This window comes from Jatropha curcas, chromosome 7 (genome assembly GCF_041381405.1).
Source record: "Jatropha curcas cultivar XTBG-Jc1 chromosome 7, XTBG_Jcur_1.0, whole genome shotgun sequence".
Classification (NCBI taxonomy): domain Eukaryota; kingdom Viridiplantae; phylum Streptophyta; class Magnoliopsida; order Malpighiales; family Euphorbiaceae; genus Jatropha; species Jatropha curcas.
The window spans coordinates 10,410,161-10,424,008 of record NC_143157.1 but is presented as its reverse complement, the minus strand read 5'-3'; positions in this window follow the sequence as shown (position 1 = coordinate 10,424,008).

Below are 13,848 nucleotides of genomic sequence, written 5' to 3'. Positions count from 1 at the left end.
ACCAGTACTAGGACTAGAGGTTGTTTGTTGAAATATGTAAGGACCCTGTCTGTGAGAAAACAGTTTATATAGTAGTTTTATTGCCATAAAGCTATGAAGAACAGTTCATACTCTCATTATATTGTTGAACTGGAGATAAAACCTAGAATATTTTGCAGTTTAAGGTTTTTAAGAGTGGAGGAGTGAGTGAGGTTAGGGGCTTGCCTTTTGATGAGGGTTTTGAATTGCTTGTGGTTTTAAAGGAAACTGTGGTTGGAGTTTGGTAAATTAGGTTCCTGGAATCTCTGGGAGAATTGGAAATTGTTAAAGTTTTAAATGGAGGGACTTATCTTCAGGGATATTGTTGGTTAAGGCCTTCAAACGGTAGATGAGTGGTTCTGTTTCAAATCCCTGGGCATTTATTCTTGACAATTCTTATTTGGCTCTTGAATGGTTTGAATCTAGATTTAAAGTTTGCACCTGAGAGGAATTACTGTCTGAGGCGTATTATATGTAGTAAGAAGGGGATAGAAGAAACAAATGCCTTAGTACCAATGCTTGAAAATATCAAAATCATATTTTTTTACAACATTAATGATATGGACAAATGAAACTAGGTCAAAGGAAACATGTCCAGCGTAAACAAAGAAAGCTTTCTAATAGATATGTACCAAGTATACAACGAAAATCTGTTGATATGGACTTTGGTCCAGACCAACTCAATACGACTAAGATCTTTCGATGCTCTGGAATTAAATGAGTCTGAAAATATTATAATTTTTTTGTTCTCACTTTTATCATTTGACATTGGACCTATTTGACTGGACACTGCAACTCATTTATCTTATGATTTTTGGTCATAGCCTAGTTGGCTTCAGCAACATGGATCCATTTTTGCCATCTATTTCTGTTTCGGGCCAAACAATTTGTGACATTCTGATTATCAATTCAGATTTGACCTAAAAGACAAAAATGATTGTTAATTCCATTAGAACTTTCCCATTGCATATATAGAGATTAAATTGGAATTACTTACGATTCTATTATTTATTTATTTATTTTTTTTTTTTGGGATTACCTTGTCGAGTTTGGTGGTCTTATTTGTTGACTAGGGGCCAAAGGTCCTGATTCAAACATCTTAAACCCTAGCAACCTAGTTTCACAATTTGTGCGTAGTTGCTGCTGTTGTTTGCGTTCATTTGCAGAGATTATTACATATTGCAATCACCTATGATGCATAGGGTTAGACATCTCTGCCTTGACTGCACTTACATAGCTATTTTCTACTGTATGGCACTTAAGTTAAAATGTCATTACTTTTTTCGGGAATGTCTCTCTTCTCTGTCCCTCAGCCTCTAATTCTCAAGACACCCACACACATATATTTTGCTAGGGGCTGGCATAAGGAGAAAGATGGTTAATCTTGCCTCAATTGATTTCTGATCCCATGTGGGGTGCTCCATTAAGTTTGTCCTCATGCAATTTGTTCACTGTGTTTCTCATTTTTGACCTAAATCTGTCTTACGAAGTACCATCTGGCAGTGTTGCACAGCTCTTTACTGTCTGTATTAAGTTTATTCTGAGCTACAAGCAGTTAAAAGTGAATGTTTTAATTTCAGAGGCTTTTAACTTTCAAATGGTAGTGCTTTTCTCCTCTATTGGTTTCTTTTTTTGGGGTTTGCTTTTATAATGATTCTTTTTGCCTTTTGAGAGGGAATGTATCCATCTATAATCTTGAGAAGACTTTTAGCGCAAGCCCATAGAGCCCTTCCCTTGATCTTTCCCAGCAGGCAGGAGAAGAAAAGGCCTAGCCTATTAGAAAAAAAAAAAAAAAAAAGAAAAGAAGACAGACAAGAAAACGAACATCTTTGATATGGTTAAAAGGAAAAATCTCAAATAGAACAATACCAGCACATACTATACTTGCTCTATTAACTAAATATAGCTCTTCTTTGATGGCTTACTTCGCGGGTCAAATTCTCTCTTAATGTTAGTGCCTTTCTCCTCTACTGGTGTATTATGTGGAGTTGGCTTTGATCAGAGGCATAATTCTGTTTCTCCCTTTGGAAAGGGACATTGTTTAGAAGAACGGCAACTAACTATTTGGAGCTTAATTACTGGTTTTGCTGGTTGTTTGACGGGACATGTTCAACAATGAAGCTGCACAAATAAGTCTGACAAGTAAGTGTTTGTAACTTTCTGCAAATATAAGCTCTTTTATTTGGATTTAGCTTCCGTTTTGCTGGCCTCAGACAAGAATCCTTTTTTTGTTTGTTTCCCATGGTGCAATTAGATTGGCCGGTTGCTGCCAATTCCTCTCCTTTTTAGAACCTTGCGGGGAGCCTTCTGTAATCAATGGTTGAGGCAGTGCTGAAAATCACGAAATAGATTATACAAGCGTTCTTTTGACTGCAACATTTGCAGCTATATGGATTATGTCCCCTGATGAATTGTGTGTGTGTGTTTTTTTTTTTTGTTAAAATGTTAAGTCTCAGCGATGGTTAAGTTTTGACTGATAAGTTGATGATTCAGTAAGGAATGGTAGTGAGGCTGGATGAGTTTTGCAATTTTCCCACCCCTAAAACATTAGCAATTGGCCGGGAGCAGGGCAAAAACAGACCGGGGCAGGGTCAGGGTCAGTGTAGCTTTTTTTATTTTTTATTTTCTATTGAGAAAAATCATAATCATCATTAAGTATAGACATATAGAATGTTATGTCATTTATTACATTTGACAATGATATTAATATTCTGTTATAAATAGCATATTCTTAAATAAAGTCCTTTCATATTTATAAAATGAAACTATAATATTGTTTCTGAAAGTCGGGGAAAAATTGAGGTAGGAAGACATACCGATTCTCCTGGAGCAACTCTTCCAGCAAATTCAGTCATGTTTTTTCTGTAAATTTGGTTGTAATTTGCTTTCACATATGCAATCATAAGTCTTGAATGGATAATTCCTGATCATTATATGTCCAACTGTAAGTCTTAAGTGGATAATTGCTGATCATTGGAAGTACCTAAGGTGGATAACCAATTGCAGAAATTCTGAAATTCATTGAGGGGACATGTAATGAAGATTTGATGTTGACTTGGAACATTGATGGTATAATATCTGAGAAACGAGTGCTCTAGCAAGTAATACTATTTGCAAATTGCAGTATTTATACTTCTGAGGTGTAAAACTGATAATATGCTGAGCTCTTGAGCATGCTGTGTTGTATTCCTTGGCTGTATTAATAATTGGCAAGATCTTTTCAGAAGTGTTGCCATCATGATCAAGTTATGCATCTAGGGAATCTGAAATTTCTGTTGGAGAAGGCAATTGTAGTCCATTCTTCGAACTGTGTATTTGCAATTGCCTTATTAGTACTAAGAGTTTGTGCTAAACCTTGTGTGGAAGTGTGCCCCATTTCCCCACTCTGTGGGTTTTTCATGTGCAATGAAATCATGACTATCTTGATGCAGTCAATATATCCCAATTCCACTCGGCAGATAATTTTTTTGCTTAATACTGTTGCTACCTTAATATGCTTGATATTTCATGTCAGCAGACTTGCTCTATTTTTGCTTTGTTCTTTCAACTGCTATATATGGTTTGACTGTACAAGTGATGTTAGGTGGTTACACGTGTGATCCTATTATAAGCTTAACCAGCTCCATGTTGGAGCTGTGAATATGAAGGTTCACATATTGTTTGGTCCATGGCATAATCAGGACCAGTGGTATTTTTTATCTTTATTTAGTTGTATTTAAGGCGAATGCCCTTTACTTATCAGGTCTGTTCTTAACAGCATATAATTCTACTTCTGTAGCCTTTGGCATGCCTCTATGCCTTTTTTGTGTCTCATTGATGTTTGTTTGTGACTGTTTTGCCTCCATTGCATTATGGTTTCATGTGTGGTTGACATATTTTTGTTTTTATTTTTTTTAGGCTTGGAACGTTGGGGCTTTTGACTGCAGCCTGTGCACGGGCCGAGAATTTTCATGAGGTATTTGCACTTATTCGCTTGTTTATGCGTTAGTTCACCTTCTATTAGCTGTGGAACCTGTCTTATTTAGTTTTGGAGTAGCTTTGGAGAAAGCCAGCTCTCCAAAGGATAAAAAGAAAAATAAACTGTGGAGAAATCTAAAGTCTGGGTAGTATCACAAACTAACATCACAACCTATTTAGCTCTACATTTAAGGGATTTAAATGATAATTAGTTATAATTGCAGAAAAGTACACAGCACGTGGTCAATTTCAAAAGTCCTAGCCTAACATTAGGGCTGGAACAGTTATGCATTTAAGTTAAACCAATGGAAGTTTTTTATTTCTAATATCATTTAATGAATTTTAATTTGATCTGTGGCTTGCATGAAATAATTGATCAGTATGGTAGTATTTTGGGAGGAGTTTCTCAGGCTAAAATTGTTTAGCAACAGTTTATGTATTTATACTTAATTGAATTGAATGGATACACTTGTGATGCAGGGGGAGGTTGTAGGGCTGTCAGTTTTTTAACAAGTAAGCTAGAATAGGGTTGATTGTAGGTGGAACAGTAAATAATTAGGTTTATAACCTTTGAATTAAAATTATGAGGAAAATAAGATGATTTACAATGCTAATAGTGCTGTCTATTTATAGTGATAAATCCTAACTAGATTAGGAATCCTAATTAAAGAAAGAATTAAAACTCTATTCCTATTCAATGATAAAATAGTAAATCCTAATCAAATAAGGAAACGGAAAACTAATGCAAATCTGAAATAAAACAGTAAATTAAATAAAATTCTAATTGTGCTAGGAATCCAATTAGGACTAGGATTGCTCCTGCATCATTCTCTCCGGGTTTGAAAAAGACTCGGCTCCGACGAGTAAGCCTTGATATATTCTGCATATATGGCTGGATCAACTTGCTTTAGCTCTTCTTCAGAAATCCATGTACTTTCACTTGCTGGTTTTCCAAACCACTTAACTAAAAATCGTCTATATTGGTTGCCACGCCTAGAACGAGCTTCCTTGACATCCAACACTTCCTCAATAACATCAGCCTTTGCAATTGGCAGCTCTTGTACTTGTGCTTCAATGGAGGATGGCACTTCATCAAATCCATGAAAAGGATACAAGTCTGAAACATTAAAAATTGGGCTGATTTGTAAATCAGATGGAAGATCAATTACATAGGCATTGGAACTGATCTTCTTCAACACCTTACAAGGTGCAAACCTTCTAGATTTCAGCTTATGATAAGTTCCTTTAGGGAAACGTTCTTGTCTTAAGTGGACGAGAACCTGATCGCCTTCTTCAAATTCTTGTACGCGCCGATGCTGGTTGGCTGTATAGGCATATGATGCATTGCTGTCTTTTAAGGCAGCTTTCACTTCTGTATGAATTTTCCTGATGTGATCAGCAAACAATTCCCCTTCAGCACTTACTCTAGCCTCTTGGGGCAAGGGCACCAAATCGAGTACATTCTGAGGTTTAAGTCCATAAGCAGCCTCAAAAGGAGTCTTCTTAATACTTCGATTGACTGAGTTGTTATATGCGAATTCAGCTTGGGGAATAACTAGATCCCATGTCTTTGTATTGCTCCCAACGAGACATCTTAATAGATTTCCCAAACTACGATTGACAACTTCCGTCTGACCGTCTGTTTGCGGGTGGCAAGTACTGGAATATTTCAATTCAGTTCCAAATTTTCTCCATAAAGTCCTCCAAAAGTGCCCCATAAACTTTATATCTCTATCGGAAACAATAGAAGTTGGAACACCATGTAGTCTCACGATCTCTCGAAAAAATAACTCAGCAATATGAACTGCATTAGAAGTCTTGAAACATGGGATAAAATGAGCCATTTTAGAGAAACGATCCACTACAACAAATATAGAATCAAATCCCTTTGCTGTCTTTGGAAGTCCCAAAACAAAATCCATACTCAAGTGAACCCAAGGTGCATCTGGCTCGGGTAAAGGAGCATATAATCCTATATTTTGCGTGCTTCCCTTTCCGAGTAAACAGGCTGGACATCGTTCCACCAATTTTCTCACATCTTTTTCCATCTTTGGCCAATAATAACGGTCAGAAACAATCGCAAAAGTCTTGTCTCTACCAAAGTGTCCTCCCAAACCATTTCCATGAAGTTCTCTAATGATTTGTTCCCTTAAAGATCCTTCAGGAATGCATAGCTTATTCCCTTTGAATAAATAACCATCTTGCAATCGGTATGGCAGACTTTCAGCTTCTGAAGAATGCAGTAAATCAGCCTTTATCTTGCCAAAACATGAATCTGAATCATACTGGTTTTTCAGTTCTTCAAAACCAGTAATTTGAGTGCTCAAAATTGACAAAATTAGGGATCTTCTACTCAATGCATCAGCCACAATATTAGATTGACCGGATTTATACTTTAGTGAGAAATTAAATTCATCAAGGAAAGAACTCCACTTAGCATGTCGATTGTTGAGTTTATTCTGAGATTTTAGATACCTCAAGGCCTGATGATTAGAAAAAACCACAAACTCACGATAAGCTAAGTAATGTTGCCAATGTCGAATAGCTCTTACCAAGGCATAGAACTCTAGATCATAAGTTGAGTAACGCTTCTTAGCTTCAGACAACTTTTCACTAAAAAACTCAAGAGGTCTGCCCTCTTGGCTAAGAACAGCTCCAATCCCTTCATGTGAAGCATCACATTCAACAATAAATAATTTCTCAAAATCTGGAAGTGCAAGAACAGGTGCTCTAGTCATCAAAAACTTGATTCTTTCAAATGCCTTTTGTGCAGAATTTGTCCACTCAAACTTTTCTTCTTTCATAGATTCAATTATAGGACTCATAATTGAGCTGAAATTTTGGATAAATCTCCTATAGAAAGAGGCCAAACCATGAAAGCTTCTAACTTCTTTGATGGATTGTGGTGCTGGCCATTCGGTAATTGCACGAACCTTTTCTGGATCTGGTTTTAATCCTTCAGCGGACACAATGTATCCCAGGAATACCACTTCTGGTTGCAGGAAACTGCATTTTTTTAGGTTTATGTGCAGCTGCTCTTGACGAAGTACTTCTAACACTTGTCGCAAGTGTTTTAAATGATCTTCCTCGGTGCGGCTATAAATCAAAATGTCATCGAAATATACCACAACGAAAGAATTCAAGAAAGGTTTGAGTACATCTGCCATGACTCTCATGAATGTGCTTGGTGCATTAGAAAGGCCAAATGGCATTACTAACCATTCAAATAACCCATCTGGTGTCTTAAAAGCTGTTTTCCATTCATCACCATGCCTCATGCTAATTTGGTGATATCCACTTTTCAAGTCAATTTTGGAGAACACTTTAGAACCCGCTAGTTGATCAAGCATATCCTCCAATCTTGGTATTGGAAAGCGATATTTGATTGTAATCTTGTTTATAGCACGACTATCTACACACATTCTCCTAGAACCGTCTTTCTTTGGTGTTAATAAGGCTGGGCAGGCACATGGACTTTTACTTTCACGCACCAGACCTTTTTCCAATAATTCCTTAACCTGTCTTTCTATTTCAGCCCGCTGTAAAGGAGGCATTCGGTATGCAGGCAGATTTGGTAAAGCTGCTCCTGGTACCAAATCAATAGCATGTTGGATGCTTCTTAATGGTGGCAAGCTTTTCGGTACATCTTCATTAATCAGCTCCTTGAATTCCTGCAATAATTGTTGAATTTCAAAGGAATATTCAACTGATTTTTCAACCTGGTCAGCTCCTATTAGTTTGCTCACTAAGGCATATGTGACTCCCACCTCACTATGCGCAGCTGCAAATTCTTTAACACTTACAAGCCCATTTAATTTACTAGTTGCAGCTCCTTTATTTGCTGTTTGCCTTGTTTCTTCCTTGAGAGGATGCAAAGTGTACTTCTTGTTGTCCTTGTAGAACGAATAAGTATTAGGCCTTGTCTTGTGGTCCATATCATGATCATACAACCAAGGTCGTCCCACTAGAATATGCCCAACATCCATTGGTACTACATCACATAGTGCTTCATCTGCCAAGTCATCTCCCATTGTGAATTGCACTAAGCATTGAGATGTTACTGGTATCTCATGTCCTTTCTTCAACCAACCTACTTTGTATGGATGAGGATGTTTTGTTGTAGGAAGCTTTAATTTTTCTACGGCCTCCTTTGATATTATATTTTCCATATTTCCTCCATCAATGACTAAATTACACACTTTGCCTTCACAAATAACACGTGTACGGAAAATGCTACGCCTCCTCCAATCTTCTTTTCCTTCTTTGTTCATGGCTGTCATGACTGTTCGAACAACTAAAGACTCACCTTGAGCTGGGTGAACATCAATTTCTTCTACTTCCTCATCATATTCATCAAAAATAGGGCCTTGGTCTTCATCATACTCGGCTAAATTCACCCTCCTTTGTGGACAGATGAATGAAGTATGTCCCTTTTCTCTACAAGTAAAACAACGAACTTGAGAATTGTTGCCTCTCCTTGTAGACGAACCAGAATTGTTTTGTCCACCATAAGGTACTATGCCTTTCCCTTTACCGTTCCCGTCAACACGGGCTGTCTCTTCATTGTATTTATTAGTAGCGGCAGCCTCTTTCCCGCTTCGTTGAGTTGTTTGAATCCCTCTTGCAGGTCCGAAATTGTTTTGCAAATTGCTTCTGTTTATGGGCCTTCTAGCACCGTAACGAGAAACTCGCTTTTCAGCTGCTAAGGCATATTGGCGAGCATCTTCAAGATTGTGTAATCGGACTATGCCCATTTCATCTCTAAGGGACTGATTCAAACCAGCAAGGTAGTGAGAGGTAATTTGTTCATTACTTTCAGATATTCCAACTCGAATGGACAAATTATTAAATTCTGCAGCGTACTCTTCAACAGACATGCTATTTTGTTTCAAGCAGTGGAACCGTTCATATAGTTCCATTGCGTAATCAGCTGCTAAAAATTGCTTCCTTAGCTTAGTTTTCATGTGCTCCCACGTGCTGATTTTAAGCTTTCCTTGTCGTGCATGCTGCTCCTCAACTCTCTTCCACCATTGAAGTGCAGTACTCTTTAATTTAAGCTTTACAAAAAGCACTTTTCAGGTTTCAACCATTGGTTTCCATTCAAAATAATTTTCTAAACTAGTTTCCCAATCTAAATAGTCTTCGGCATGCGATTTTCCATAAAAATCAGCGACTTCAATTTTAACTCCTCCACTATTTAAATCAAGAGCATGAAGTAAACGCTCTTCCAAACTGCCTCGTGCTGCTGGGTTTGCAGGTCCAGCTTCATGAAAGGGGTTTACGTCCTCGACTTCCTCTTCACTCTCAAGAGCTTCTTGAAAATCAAGGTTTTGGTGGTTGCCTTCCGGAGTCTCCATTCGGGCTTCCACGGGTTCCTGACGCTGCAAGGCTTGTACAGCCCGGGTCAAATCCTCAATCATTCGCCGCATCTCAGCTATTTCATCTTGTTGGGGCTGATTGCCTCTGCCTCTGCCTCTGCCTCTTCCAACCATGGTTTAATTCAGACAAAAAAAAAGAATCCTAGGATCTGTTTTTGTGCTCTGATACCAGTTGATGCAGGGGGAGGTTGTAGGGCTGTCAGTTTTTTAACAAGTAAGCTAGAATAGGGTTGATTGTAGGTGGAACAGTAAATAATTAGGTTTATAACCTTTGAATTAAAATTATGAGGAAAATAAGATGATTTACAATGCTAATAGTGCTGTCTATTTATAGTGATAAATCCTAACTAGATTAGGAATCCTAATTAAAGAAAGAATTAAAACTCTATTCCTATTCAATGATAAAATAGTAAATCCTAATCAAATAAGGAAACGGAAAACTAATGCAAATCTGAAATAAAACAGTAAATTAAATAAAATCCTAATTGTGCTAGGAATCCAATTAGGACTAGGATTGCTCCTGCATCAACTTGTTTTGACTCAATGAGAACCTTTTTGAACGTGTTGTGGGCAAAATTTCATGGAGAAATTAGTGAGAGTTTAATAAAAAGAACAGTATCATATATATTTTATTGAAATTTGTGGATTGCTCAAACATCAAATGCAAATGTATCTAAACATTTGGACCATAATTAAATTGATTGTGTAGTACATGCCTTATTGCCTTTGCATTATTTCCTTAATAGTTATTTACACTGATACTGTATTATCAGGGTTAACATGTTTTGCCTATATAAATATTCTTATGGGCCCTTAGCATCAGATGATTGATAATAAAATCAAAATTTACGTGATCATCTAGCCTTTTTTTATGTCTTTCATGGTTCTATGTCAGTTTCTAGTTTAGAAGCATTTGTTCGTATGCTCCTACTTACCTTGTAATCTCACATGAATATATACATATTTCTAAAAGAAAATTGAAGAGGCGATTATGGCTGGAAATAATATAGATCAAGCAAACCATTGGCTTGTTTGATTTCTGCTTTGCTTAGTTCAGCCTTAATCTCAATTTGGTTGGGATCTGTTATATATGTGGACTAGCTTTTTTAGCGTGTGAGAAGAATGTAAGTCGATTGCATTATTAATATGAAGTATTTGACTTTCACTAGCATATATGAATAACAACAAACCATTTACTACAAATGTTCTTTTTATTTATAAATATAATAGACATATTAAGAGTATTGGATTGTAATTAACATCTATTTTTAAACTAAAATAAATTTAAAGTATAACTGGGATCTAATTGCTTTTTTTTTTCCTTAAAGAAATTTTCACCATTTTGCAATATTCATTAAAACATTATTCATTTTGTAAAAATTGATATAAAAAGGTTAAATATAAAATCTGTCTTGATATTTTAACCTTGGAAGGTATTGATGTCAGGTTAAGTGAGAACTCAAACAATCCAAGCACTTGTAATTATTGCCTCAATTCAAAACGATAAAATCTCTGAGTTTCCAAAACATTAATTGCTGCTAAAATCTATTTGAACTTTTATTTATGTACACTTCTGTATGTATAGTTATTTGTAAGTTCCCTAGAAGTTAAGGCTGTGCGAATCCGATTCCAGTACAGTTGTTAAGAAGAACCGGAACGGAACCAAAAATTCGGTTCTTTCATTTTTAGGAACTGTAACCGGAACCGAAGGGAACATTACAAACATCAACAAATCATAGCTAACAATTGAATAACGAAGTTTTATTTATATTGTCAACAAAAAGAATTTAAGTTCAAATAAACATTTATGAATTATGATATTGTTAAAATATTATATACAATAAGAGATGGCAGGAATCATTAGATATTAATTTTTTATGCGGGATAAATAATTTTAATTTATACTCTATTTGTATTATTAATTAAAGAGTATCAACTAATAAAGATTTTGTTTTCACATAATAAAATTTAAGGTCTTCTACAAATAACATAATATACTGAAACATTAAAGAAAAAATATATGGACAAATTGGTTTTTCGGTTCGGTTCAGTTCGGTTTTGGTACGGTTTCGGTGCAGTTCCAGTATGGTTCTTTATAAGAATTGGAACCAGAACCAACATAATAGATTGCATTTGGTTCAGTACGGTTCGGCTCCTACTATCTCAGTTTTTTTTGCGGTTCCGGTTTGGTTCAGTACGGTTCCTCGGTTCGGTTCAGATCCCCCAGGAGCCATGCCAGCCCTACTAGAAGTTCCACTAGTTTATCATGTTCAGTAAGCTAAATTCTCTTTACAGGTTCTGGTATATGCATTTTGGCACTAAATAGGATGTTAATAAATCAACAGCATGAAAGGTTAATCAAGAAATTAATTGGAATTTTGTGTGCTTGAGTTGGTCCTTGCATGATGTATAGTTGTTCTTCTGATATTCTCAGGTCCTCTCCCATTTGGGGCAGCAAATGCTGTTGGCTGTCCTCACATTCAAAATTTTTCATACTTACTCTGGAGAAGACTTGTAATTGAAAGAGGTGCATGGCCATTAGTTTTTTAGATGAGAGAATGGACATCAGTTAGGTGAATTGGCCAAATTCATAAAATTGGGCCCCAACTTTACAACTTCAACCGAGCGGCACCTCAAACTTTGATGTAGACCTATTGTGCCCTTAAAGTTGCAAAATTAGTTAACATTACACCTGCTAAACAATTCTTATGCAATTAAGAAATGCGTGGATACATGTGGTGATTCGTAGACTTCAGTCCACCGTTATAAATCTTCTTTCTACCAAAAGCGATGCATTTCTACTTGCTCCTTTTCCTTCTCCTCCTCTTCTGTTCTCTAATCATCTTACTCTTCTCCTATCCAAACTGGTATGAGCCTCTCTTTCTGTCTTAATTGATGCACTGTTTGGCTTCTATGATCCCCTTTTATGGTTTTGGTTTCATGAGAGGTAGAATTGAAATCAAGTGTTTGTCTTCTTCCCAATTATGGATTAATTTTTGGCAATTTTGTTGTCATTTCCATCGAGGAGGAGTCTGATTATATGAAATTGAATTGCCATCTTGGGTAAACTCTGAGCTGTTTTGATTTCGAAGTCTTCAACTTTTTATACTCAATCGTCTAGATATTAGCCTCGTCTTATCTGTCAGTGGAAGGGAAGGTCACCTTCATCTGGGTTCTTCAATTCATGCATCCATTATTGACATTGTGTATGCTCATTTCAAGTTTAAAGCATGAGTCATCATTGGGCATCTAGTTATTTTAGCTATTATGTTCAATTTCATTTCAGTTTGAGTGACTTGTCATCTGGTTTTCCACTAATTTTTATTTATTTATTGTCGATTCAAAATCCTAAACTTTGTACAAGTTAGTTTCATTCTTTCTATTTTTATGATTCTTTTCTTGACAATTGTAGTGTACTTATTACCTGTTTGATATTTTGCAGGGACGGCTGTAGAACTGTTTGGTTTCTGCGCTGGAGTAATTAATTGACAATATGGCTTCCATATTGTTCAGAAACATTCAGACCAACCCTTTATTGTTGTATTCTACTGCATTCTTTAGAAGAAAGAATCATGTGTTCTGCACATTGAAAAAGCGCTACACAGCCAAACAGCCACTCAAAAAAGAAAAAAGCATGGTAAGCAAATAAAAATTTCACGATAAACCCAGTCTAAAACACTTGATAAACTCACAGAAGACTACGAAACAATCATCTTTGTAGAAACTCATGTCCAACTCTTTACTCTAACCAATGCCTTTGTGTTGGAAACTAACATTAATTGCACTCTGGTAAACAAATGCACTCCACTACCCAGTGTGTTCTGGTAAACGACCCCATTTTGGGCCAAGTCATCAAATTCTGTTACATTGTTCTGTTCTTTGTTGTTTAAAAACGAAGCAGTGGTGTCAAATTTTATTTGTGATTCTTATAGTTCAAAACAGGCAGAGTGAGTTCGTAATTGCAAAAGGAATGCAATTTATGTTGAATGGGAGTCCATTTGTCCAAATGTTTTCAATGCCTATTGGCTCTTGTATTTTGCAACTGACCCTTCGATGACAAACAAAGTTGTCTCTGTTTTTCAAGAAGCTAAAGAGCATGGCGTTGCACTTGCTAGAGCGCTTTCAACGATGCTCAAGACCTCTCTCTATAGTACTCCCTGGCTCCTGCAATGATCAGGTCTTCCAGGTTTGTTTTCATATATATGTCTGATTCTTTTTTTTTTTTTCCTTCTAATTCCTATGTCATTTTCACGTGGCCGGTGTTCATTGATCTGATTTTTTTTTTCTCTTTTTTTCTTTTCTTTTCTTTAATTTTCCATTCTTTCGGTTGAAGGGATTGGATTTTGTAATATCTGAAGCTAAGAGAAATGGGATTAAGCTGGTGTTGAGTTTGGTGAACCATTATGAGAACTTTCAGAGAAAAAGGGCTGTACATTAATGTCTGTATCATCTGATTTCTTCACAAACTCAGTGGTCAAAGGATGCTGCAAGAATC